The sequence below is a fragment of the Phoenix dactylifera genome, chromosome 9 (genome assembly GCF_009389715.1).
Source record: "Phoenix dactylifera cultivar Barhee BC4 chromosome 9, palm_55x_up_171113_PBpolish2nd_filt_p, whole genome shotgun sequence".
In the NCBI taxonomy this organism is placed as follows: Eukaryota; Viridiplantae; Streptophyta; class Magnoliopsida; order Arecales; family Arecaceae; genus Phoenix; species Phoenix dactylifera.
The window spans coordinates 7,566,852-7,578,211 of record NC_052400.1 but is presented as its reverse complement, the minus strand read 5'-3'; the positions used below and the strand labels follow the sequence as shown (position 1 = coordinate 7,578,211).

The 11,360-nt window shown below is 40.7% G+C and overlaps 1 pseudogene; it reads right to left on the bottom strand.

Moving 5' to 3' along the window:
- Positions 1 to 3,512: 3,512 nt before the first annotated feature.
- Positions 3,513 to 8,316, bottom strand: LOC120111985 (annotated as a pseudogene).
- Positions 8,317 to 11,360: the final 3,044 nt, after the last annotated feature.

Sequence of the window (11,360 nt, the reverse complement as noted above, 5' to 3'; positions counted from 1 at the left end):
TCTCAGAGTCCATAAAACGCTCTCTGACTTTTTCTGTGTGTACCGCTGGGAGTCGACTCGCGTTCCACTGGAGTCGACTCGAATCTCAGACCTGAAAAACTGCTCTTCTGTCCTTCTGTCTGTTTTCAGTCGGAGTCGACTCGTACTGATCAGGAGTCGACTCGAGCTCGTGCCAGTGACCTTGATACGCTTGGAGTCGACTCGTGATACTCGGGAGTCGACTCGTATCTCAGACATTGGTTCATGCAGACTTCTTAACTTATCCAAAATGCTATGAACCAAGTCTAGAGACACTTGGACAGGATTTTCACTAAAACACTCAATTGAATTCATTAGTAATCACAAGATATACTCCAATGCTTTGAGCTCATCAAAATCAAACAGGGTTTTAATCAATCACTCCACAATCTCCCCCTTTTTGATGATGACAAAACTTTGAGTATATGTAAAATGAGTTGCTCAGTAAATAATGAAATAAACTCCATAAATGAATTCAAATGTCTGATAATTTAATTTATCCAAGTTTGAAAGGAGTGAAACATTAAATTTGGGAGTTAAAGTTCCCCCTTTCATTTGGAATTATATAAGCCTTCATATTCTGCAATCAATTGTTTGGCTTATATGACATTAATGATTTAGCTTGATTAAAATTCAGATTCTCCCCCTCAACATATGCATTCAACTATGTTTTGATTTTCTGAATTTCCTCTTCATGCTTTGAAGTTTTTTTTGAACTGAATTTTATCTTTAGAGGGAAAATCTGTCAATTTGTTCTTGAGTAGGATTCAGCTAATCTCCGAATATCCCTTGAATAGATTCTGGAGATTACTCCATTAGGAGCCCCAAAAGAGAGATAATGAGCCTCGAGGTACCGAATCCACTTAGAACAAATTTATGTGTGTTTTTAAGAGTTTATCGTTTTATTTATTTCCATTGATTTCTTTTACATATTTTTTAATATTTCTCCCCTTTTACATATTTTATACTTACACATTTCTCCCCCTTTTTGTCATCATACCAAAAAGGAGGTAATCACACACAATCAATGACACAAATGGCACAGTCAATCATCAAATGGCACAGAAATGAAGATAAGATGTCTACTCATTGTATTGATATGAAGGTGAATACATTTGAGCATACAATAGGTAAAGCAAGAACAATACAAAAGAAGACAAAACACAACTCAAAATCATCTATGACCTCCTCGAGGATGTGGCTCCCCCTCTCGAGGATACATCTCCTCCTCTGGAGGATGTAGCTCCCCCTCTCGAGGATACATCTCCTCCTCTGGAGGATGTAGCTCCCCCTCTCGAGGATACATCTCCTCCTCTGGAGGATGTAGCTCCTCCTCTCGAGGATGTGACTCCTCCTCTCAATCGGCTCTGCTCCATGAGGAGGGCGACTGCCTCTGTAACATGGCCCAGCTGCGTGATAATAGACGTGGTGGCTCTGCTATGTGTAGTGGAGAGCTCAGTCACCGACGTCTGAAGCCCAGTCACCGAGGTCTGAAGTGCATCCAGCTTGTCGATGAGCACATTCGACAAGCGCTCGGCCCCCTCGGTGGTGGTGTGCATGTCACGGCGGATGTCATCCCGCATCCTCCTCGTGGTGCTCGTGACCTCGCTCATGCTGTGGAACTGGGCCTGCACCAGGGTCCTAATGTTGTAGATCTCCTGCCGCACTTCAGCCGTCATGTCTGTCACGGCTGTCAAGGATGGGACCAATGCTGAGGATGGAGTGGGTGCAGGAGTGGGAGCTGGCACGGAACCTCGGAGCTCCCGGAGCAGCTCGTCCCTCAAATCTCGGACGATCTCCTACCGCAGCTCCCGGAGCTGCTCTGGATCAATACGGACCTCCATAGATGGTGGAGCTGAGGAGGAAGGTCCGGCAGAGGTGGTAGGAGCAGGAGGAGTGGATGGAAGGTCTGGATGGTCTGGAAACTCTGGGTAGTCAGAATCTGGCTCAGGACTGGGTGATGGTCTGGTGGTCTGAGCGGTGAGAGTGGACTTCCTAACCCAGATCCCTTCTCTCTTCCGAAATCCCATCCTGCGCATGGTCCCCGTACCCAAGCGATCAGTCCATCGCAAGGCACGAGAGGGTTCCTTCTCAGGAATGGAAATTTCGTACTGCCTAAAGAGAAGAGTGAATATCATTCCGTATGGGAGGGAGAGCCTAGGTCTATCCAGGGGCTCACACATATACCTATAAATGAGCTTGGGGAAGTTGACCGGGGTGTCCTGAAGAATGTAAGACATAATAGCTAGGTCCCTCTCATTCACAAAATCAAATCTCCCTGTCTTAGGGAAGATGGACCTGGACAAAATGCTCAAAAGGATTCTCACTTCAATAGGAAGTGAGCTAGCAGATACCTCATCTAGGGGAGACTGAGGTGGATGCCCTAAGACGATCGTAAGGGCCTCAAATCTATCCTCAGGATGTGCAGGAGCCACCCCTACTAATGGAAGGTGGAGGATATGGGCAATGAGGTCCTCTGTGACACGCAATGGGACACCTAATACCGTGCCCTCAATACCTCCATCTCTCCGATGGACGGTACTGTAGAACTCTTGAACTAGGCCAGGATAGGTGGGAAGGTCCAAGGTGAGGAAGTACTCTAGACCCTGGGCTCTAAGCCTATCGCCTATGGTGAATCCTTCCCGGGAGAGATAGTCGAAAGTGACATACCTCCCGGAGGTGACGGCCTTCCCGGCCAACGGCCTAACATGAACCACCCTAGGCGGGGAACGATCCGAAGGAGGTTGCCTCGCGGGATCGTGCCGCGCCTTGGAGCGCCGCTCGGGACCGGCCACGGGACGGGACCTCTTTCTAACAACTCCCTTGCGAGGCATCTTGACCTAAACGAGATGAAAACCTAGAGAACGAAGAAGGATCGATAGAGGAAGCTCGGGACTGACCTGAAAAGACCTAGGAACAGACGGAAACTCAATGTCCGGCGAAGAATCGACGGGAAAAGGGCTTGGAGACGATCGAGGATGACCTAGGAGTCGGCTCTAGGGCTTTGTGAACAGTGGTGGCTTGAGAAAAAGTGTTTGCGAAACGACAAACCTAGGGTTAAAAAGTCGGATCCCGACTGCGAGTCGACTCCCCTGAGTCGCGAGTCGACTCGACCTCGAGTCGACTCCAGAAAATGCGCGAGTCGACTTTCCTTATGCGCCTGTAGACTTCGAGTCGACTCCCGACAATGTGCGAGTCGACTCTCCCTCAGCTGCCAACTTTGCGAGTCGACTCCCCCAAATGCGCGAGTCGACTCCCCCTTAGGAGCCGGCTCTGAAACTTACTCGAGTCGTCTCTAACCTTGGCACGCACTTAAAAATCATGCTATAACCGTGCCAAATGAGGGAAAATCACCTAGTTGGGATCTGATTTGATGATCATTGAATAGAAACCTATTTTAACCTCATTTTAATCATCAAAATCAATTAATCTAGTGGAAACTCCCACTAGGATGGGTCAATCACTCCTAATCCCCTCCTAAGTACACTGAACCTCTCTTCACTTAGGGGTTTTGTGAAAATATCTGCTAATTGATCATCAGTACAAACAAATTGGAGAGTCACATCACCATTCAATACATGATCTCTTATGAAGTGATGTCTTATCTCAATGTGTTTAGTTCTTGAGTGTTGAATTGGATTTTTAGTTAGGTTTATGGCACTTGTATTATCACAATTAATGAGGATTTTATCTTGTTTAATGCCATAATCTTCTAATTGTTGTTTAATCCACAAGATTTGAGCACAACAACTCCCGGCTGCAACATATTCAGCTTCTGCAGTGGATAATGCAACCGAGTTTTGTTTCTTGCTAAACCATGAGATTAGGTTTTCTCCTAGAAATTGACAAGACCCGCTGGTACTTTTTCTATCAAGCTTACATCCAGCGAAGTCTGAATCTGTGTACCCTATTAAGTTTAGGCTAGATTCTTTAGAGTACCACAGCCCTATGTTCTTAGTTCCTATTAAGTATTTAAAGATTCTCTTAACTGCAGCTAGGTGTGATTCTTTAGGATTAGCCTGATATCTAGCACACATGCACACACTAAACATAATATCAGGCCTACTTGCAGTAAGATACAGTAAAGAACCTATCATACCTCTATAAAGTTTTTGATCTACAGATTTACCTGATTCATCTTGGTCTAACTTACATGATGAGCTCATGGGGGTGCTGATTGACTTGTTTCCCTCCATATCGAACTTCTTGAGCATCTCCTTGATATATTTGGCTTGATTGATGAAGATGCCTCCTTCAGATTGTTTGATTTGAAGCCCGAGGAAGTAGTTCAGCTCTCCCATCATGCTCATCTCAAACTCACTCTGCATCAAATCAGCAAATTCCTCGCAGAGGCGATTGTTAGTAGCACCGAAAATGATATCATCAACATAAATCTGTACTAATAACATATCCTTATTTTTCTTTTTCAGAAATAATGTTGTATCTACATTTCCCCTAGAGAATCCATGTTCTAATAGAAATTTACTAAGTCTCTCATACCATGCTCTAGGTGCTTGTTTTAGACCATAAAGTGCTTTGTTCAGTTTATACACATGATTGGGGTATTGATGATTTTCAAAACCAGGAGGTTGTTCCACATATACCTCCTCATTAATAAACCCATTTAGAAAAGCACTTTTTACATCCATTTGATATAGCTTGAAGTCCTTAGAGCATGCATATGCTTATAATAGTCTAATAGCCTCAAGTCTAGCTACGGGAGCAAAGGTTTCATCAAAGTCTATACCTTCTTCTTGATTATAACCCTTTGCTACTAGTCTAGCCTTATTCCTTATAACAATTCCATTTTCATCTAGCTTATTTTTATATATCCATTTTGTACCTATAATTGGATATTCAGAAGGTCTCTCTACTAGATCCCACACTTTATTTCTAGTAAATTGGTTTAGTTCTTCTTGCATTGCATTTATCCAATTTACATCATTTTCGGCTTCTTCTATATGTTTGGGCTCAAAGTGTGAAACAAAAGCTAGATGGTTATTCAAATTTCTAAGGGATGCTCTAGTAACGGGTTGGGATGGATCATCTAGAATTAGTTCCTTAGGATGCCCATGAGCATACCTCCAAGCTTTAGTTAGCCCATGATCCACTATAGGCTCTTGGTTTGATGATTCTCCTTCAATCAACTTTTGATTATCATCTTGTAATCCCCTCTCATCTATCTTTTCTTCAAGTATTTCAATATCATCATCAAAATTAACCTTCTTACTAGATGAGATGTCACTAGAGTCATCAAAAACAACATGTATAGATTCTTCTATAACTAGGGTTCTTTTATTAAAGATTCTATAGGCTTTACTAGTTGTAGAATAACCTAGGAATATTCCTTCATCAGATTTTGGATCAAATTTCCCTAGATTATCTTTCCCATTATTATGTACAAAACACCTACATCCGAAAACATGAAAATAGTTAACCTTTGGTTTTCTGTTTTTCCACAGTTCATATGGTGTTTTCTTTATGATGGGTCTTAATAGAACTCTATTTAATACATGGCAAGAAGTATTAATGGCTTCTCCCCAAAAGTACTTAGGGAGGTTACTTTCACATAACATCGTTCTAGCCATTTTCTCTAGGGTTCTATTTTTCCTTTCCACAACTCCATTTTGTTGTGGTGTCCTAGGTGCTGAGAAATTATGGGTTATCCCCTTTTTACTACAAAATTCATCAAATAATTGATTTTCGAATTCGGTACCATGGTCACTTCTAATAGCTATAACTGAGGACTCTCTAGCATTTGTTACTTCCTTATGGAACTTCTTAAACATAGCAAATGCTTGATCCTTATGTGCTAGAAACATGACCCATGTGTACCTAGAGTAATCATCTACTATAACTAGACCATATTTATTTCCACCTAGGCTTGTTGTTCTAGTTGGACCAAATAGGTCCATGTGTAGTAATTCTAGAGGCCTAGAAGTATAGACACATTTTATGGATTTAAAAGAGTTTGTAGATTGTTTGCCAAATTGACATGCTTCACATATTTTGTTCTTTTCAAATTTTAATTTTGGCAAACCTATCACAGAGTCTCTTTTAACTAGTTTAGTTATTGTGTCCATGCTTGCATGACCTAACTTACGGTGCCATAACCAACTAGCATCATTTTCTTTAGTTTCATTAACAACTAAACATTAGTTATGTTTTGTAAGGTCTTCTAGATCTACCACATATACATTTCCACGTCTCATCCCTTTAAAAACTAAACTATTATCATTAGTATTTGTTATAATGCACAGTGATGGTTTAAACATAACATCATATCCTTTGTCACATAATTGACTAATGCTTAACAAGTTATGCTTAAGACCATCAACATATCTAACATTATCTATAAAAGTAGAAGGGGTGATTTGAACTTTACCAATACCAATGATGTGACCTTGGTTGTTGTCTCCAAACGTCACAGCACCTCCCTTCTTAGCTTCAAGGGTGAAAAATTGGTCTTTATCACCCGTCATGTGCCTTGAGCAGCCACTATCCAAATACCAACAATTTTTGTTGACCTTGGCTGCAAGACACTCCTACACAAGCAAATCATGTCATCTTAGGTACCCAAGTTTTCTTGGGTCCTTCATGGTTAGTCAAGTTGGTTCCTTTTGGAACCCATACCCTTTTAATTTTTCTTTTAGTTTTACTTTTCCTAAAATTACATACATTTGCTTTATGGCCTACTGTACCACAACAAAAGCAGGTTATTTTCTTAGTTTTTGTTTTCCCAGCTTTAACAAAGAAGTTACTAAGAAGTTTTTGCTTATTCCTTGGTTTATATCCTAAACCAGCTTTATTAAACACTGCACGTTGACTATTTAGTATCATGTTTAATTTTTCAGAACTATAGGTAAATCTTTCAACTAAGGGTTTGTATTTGTTAAGTTCTTTAGTTAGTGTCTGATTTTCGGCTTTTAGATCATTAAGTTCTTTAGTAAGATCCTTATCTAAGGTTTGTTTATATTTTTTAAGTTCTGAAAATTCCTTAGTTAGTTTTTCATTTTCTTTAGTTAAGGTGTTGGTCTTTTGAGTTAAAAGTTGGTTGCTTGTTTTAAGTTCTATATTTTCTTTGGTGATTAAATCCTTATCCTTAACTAATTTATCGTATTTATGTAGGTATGATTGATTAGTTATTTTCAGTTCTTTATTCTTAAGATTTATAGCCTTATATTCTACCATTAATTCATTAAATGCATCATAAAGTTCATCAAATGAAAAATCATAGTGCGTATCGGAAGTTACCTCATTTTCGTTGGCCATGAAACAAAAATTGGCCTTCTCTTCTTGTTCTTCATCCGATGATGAAGATGATGCGTCGGAGTCCGATAGGGTGGTGACAAGGGCTTTCTTCTTCTTCTTGTACTTGCTGCTCTTCTTTAGTAAGGGACACTCAGCTCGGATGTGTCCCGGCTTTTTGCACTCATAGCACCCGGTCCCCTCACTTTCCCTTTCCTTACCTTTGTCCTTGCGGTAGGAATTTGAGGGGCCTCTCCTTTGATGATAGGACTTCTTGTGGTTGATGAATTTCTTGAACTTGCGCACAAGAAGAGCCTCACCACCATCTTCCTCATCTTCTTCTTCTTCACTGCTGCTGCTGCAAGACAAGTCCTTGTTAGAAGAAGTAGATTTTAAAGCTATTACCTTTTTCTTATGAGAGGACTCTTCCTCGTTGTGTTGTTTCATGGTAAGCTCATGCGTCATAAGGGATCCAAGGAGTTCTTCAAGTGGAAGCTTGTTCAAGTCTTTAGCTTCTTGGATTGCCGTCACTTTAGCTTCCCACGACCTTGGTAGACACCGAAGGATTTTCCTGACAAGTTCACTGTTAGTATAGTTCTTGCCAAGGCTTTTTAGGCCATTGACAATATCAGTAAACCTAGTGAACATGCATGTAATTGTTTCGTTAGAGTCCATTTTAAATAGTTCATATTTATGAACCAAAATATTTATTTTGGACTCTTTCACTTGATTCGTGCCCTCATGGGTCACTTCAAGTCTGTCCCAAATCTCTTTTGCAGAATTGCAAGTAGAGACCCTATTGAATTCATTACGGTCTAAGGCACAATAGAAGACATTCATTGCTTTAGAGTTTAATTGTGCCTTCCTCATGTCATGTTCATCCCAGTCCATTTCAAGTTTAGGTACCTTAACACCATCTACGTATATGGATGGGATGTATGGCCCATTTACTACAATGGACCACATCTCATAGTCTTGGGCTTGGATGAATATTCTCATCCTAGCCTTCCAGTATGAGTAGTCAGATCCATTGAAGAAAGGGGGTCTTTGGGTGGACTGACTCTCAATGTGAGAAGATCCAAATGGGGTTGTCATTTTGATCTTTTAACTCTTGAGTGGAAGAGTTTTTGGCTCTGATACCACTTGTTGCCCAGATAGACAACCCAAGAGGGGGGGGGGGGTGAATTGGGTTTTTAAATTAACTTAGCTAATTAAAACTTTGTGGATGATTAACTAAATACTATATCCAGTTATTTAATTAAAGCTAAGTGCTGTGAGTAATGTGTGGGGAAGAAGATGAGAGACAATGCACTACAAACACAAAGTTTTATAGTGGTTCGGAGCTAACCCTTGCTCCTACGTCCACTCCCCAAGTCTCACTTGGGAATTTCACTATAACCTCCTTGGATTACAGCCGGTTGTTTTGCAAGCTCACAACCGAACTTGTTGTTTTACGAGCTCACAACGAACTTGGTCGGTTTTCCCAGGCTCACCGACTAGAACCAACCCCGATTGTTCTTCCGGGCTCACAATCAAACCCTTACACTCGTTGGTTTTAAACGGCTCACCAACCAACCTTAATCCCCTTGATTCAATTCCCCGATTGAATCAAGTAAATACACGAGATAGAAGAAAACAGAAGATAGCTTCTCAAAAAGCAGATTTAAAACAATATAATCGTAAAGGAGTTAGAAGCCCTCAAACGCTTTTAAGATGGTGAAGAGGTGTGGCTTCTGGAACTCCGGTCTCCTCTTGAAAGAGTGATCGACTTGAAAGCAGGAGGAGGAAGCTTTGAATGCTGGGAAGATGTTGGTGGAGCAGTAAATGCAGATCTTCCCTTTTTCTCGTTGAAGAGCACTTAGAGAGCTTGAAGACTTGAATGCTAGGAGTGGAATGTGTGTTCTCTACCTTGCTACAGTCTTCTGTGGCTATTTAAGCCAACCCCTACGGAAACTAGCCGTTACTCTGCTTTTTCTGGCCGTTCTGCACACTCTGCGCAGCCTGACAATGTGACCGTTGGTGGGTTGGAGTCGACTCGCGCGATCAGGAGTCGACTCGGCTGTAGCAGGAGTCGACTCGAGCTTTTCCGGAGTCGACTCGGCAACTGTTCCCAGTTTGAATTAAAGTTGCCGTCTTGACTGGGAGTCGACTCGTCTTGACCCGGAGTCGACTCGCCAACTTCTGGCGCTGACCTGGCAATTTTGGAGTCGGCTCATCCTCTGTAGTCCGTGGATCCAAATTTGAATTTTGTCCACTCGAGTCGACTCGACTGTCCTGGGAGTCGACTCGAATCTCAGAGCCCGAACTCCCGATTCTCTGTCTTTTGGCTCATCCAGTCTTGGAGTCGACTCGAACTTCCTTGGAGTCGACTCGGCTCTCAGTTTCCGAAAGTTGGTCTTCTGCCTTTTGACGTGAAGCTTGTCTTGGAGTCGACTCGAGCTGTCTGGGAGTCGACTCGAATCTCAGAGGCAGTAACATGGTCTTCTGTCTGTCGATGGTCGCACAGTCTCGGAGTCGACTCGCGTACTGCGGGAGTCGACTCGAATCTCAGAGTCCATAAAACGCTCTCTGACTTTTTCTTTGTGTACCGCTGGGAGTCGACTCGCGTTCCACTGGAGTCGACTCGAATCTCAGAGTCCATAAAACGCTCTCTGACTTTTTCTGTGTGTACCGCTGGGAGTCGACTCGCGTTCCACTGGAGTCGACTCGAATCTCAGACCTGAAAAACTGCTCTTCTGTCCTTCTGTCTGTTTTCAGTCGGAGTCGACTCGTACTGATCAGGAGTCGACTCGAGCTCGTGCCAGTGACCTTGATACGCTTGGAGTCGACTCGTGATACTCGGGAGTCGACTCGTATCTCAGACATTGGTTCATGCAGACTTCTTAACTTATCCAAAATGCTATGAACCAAGTCTAGAGACACTTGGACAGGATTTTCACTGAAACACTCAATTGAATTCATTAGTAATCACAAGATATACTCCAATGCTTTGAGCTCATCAAAATCAAACGGGGTTTTAATCAATCACTCCACAGCCTTGATCAAGTCCATACCCCATGTTTCATTGATCGAGTTACTTAGACCTGACCTATCTGGAGCCGCTGAATACTGTCATCCGACCAACCATCTTCTTTTTTTTTTAATTCGATTAAAATCATCAAACAAAAATTAATCTGGCTTTTAATATTTTTAAATAGGTTTAGCAAATTTTTCATATAAAATTTGACAGTCTATGGTAAAGAAGTAAGTAGATCTTATACTCCTTATATATTTCAAATAATCATGTTTTATGTGATAAAATTTGCTCGTGGAAATATCATTCTTTTCTTAAAATTATGGATCAGCATATATATTATGAAAATCATCCTTTATTATAAAAAATAGTTTTATGAATATTTTGATGAAAATAACTTTGCTATAAAATATGAATCTGATCATGCCATTTAATGATTTTCATCTATTTATATGTATATTTTTTAAAAAAGATATAAGTTTTCTAAATACTCTTAGATAGCTATGTATGATCCCTAAAATTGAAAAAATTGACATCCAAAGCTAGTATCCATACGAACGCAGGCCTCACCAACATGTATAAAATTGGTATATGAAACAAAAATTATTATCGATTACAAACGCAGATCCTATCATGGGTATAAAGTGACCGTAGCATGAATATCTGCGAGTAATATTTTAAACTATTATATTTATAAATGACAGAATGATGATTTATGAATTTATTTGCAAAATGAGCTTAGAACCATATTTATAAAATATGAGTGATTCTGCATACATAATTGGCTTCATGCTTATTTTAATATATTTTATTATAAAATAATTTATTTTATAATATTTGTTATTTTTTAAACGATGTATTGACATGAAAGCCATTGTAAATCTATGTCGTCACCTCGTAACCTCAAAGAGTTGCGTAAAAAACTTATGCTTGATTCGGTAAGGTAGTGTAATACGTTATTTACTGAGCTGTATCACTCATATATCTCTATTTTTATTTTTTTCTCTTCAGATGAATAGAGTGGATAGAAATGAAGGATGGTTTAGGTTTGCAGTTCGTGCTAACATGTTTGACAGTTTTT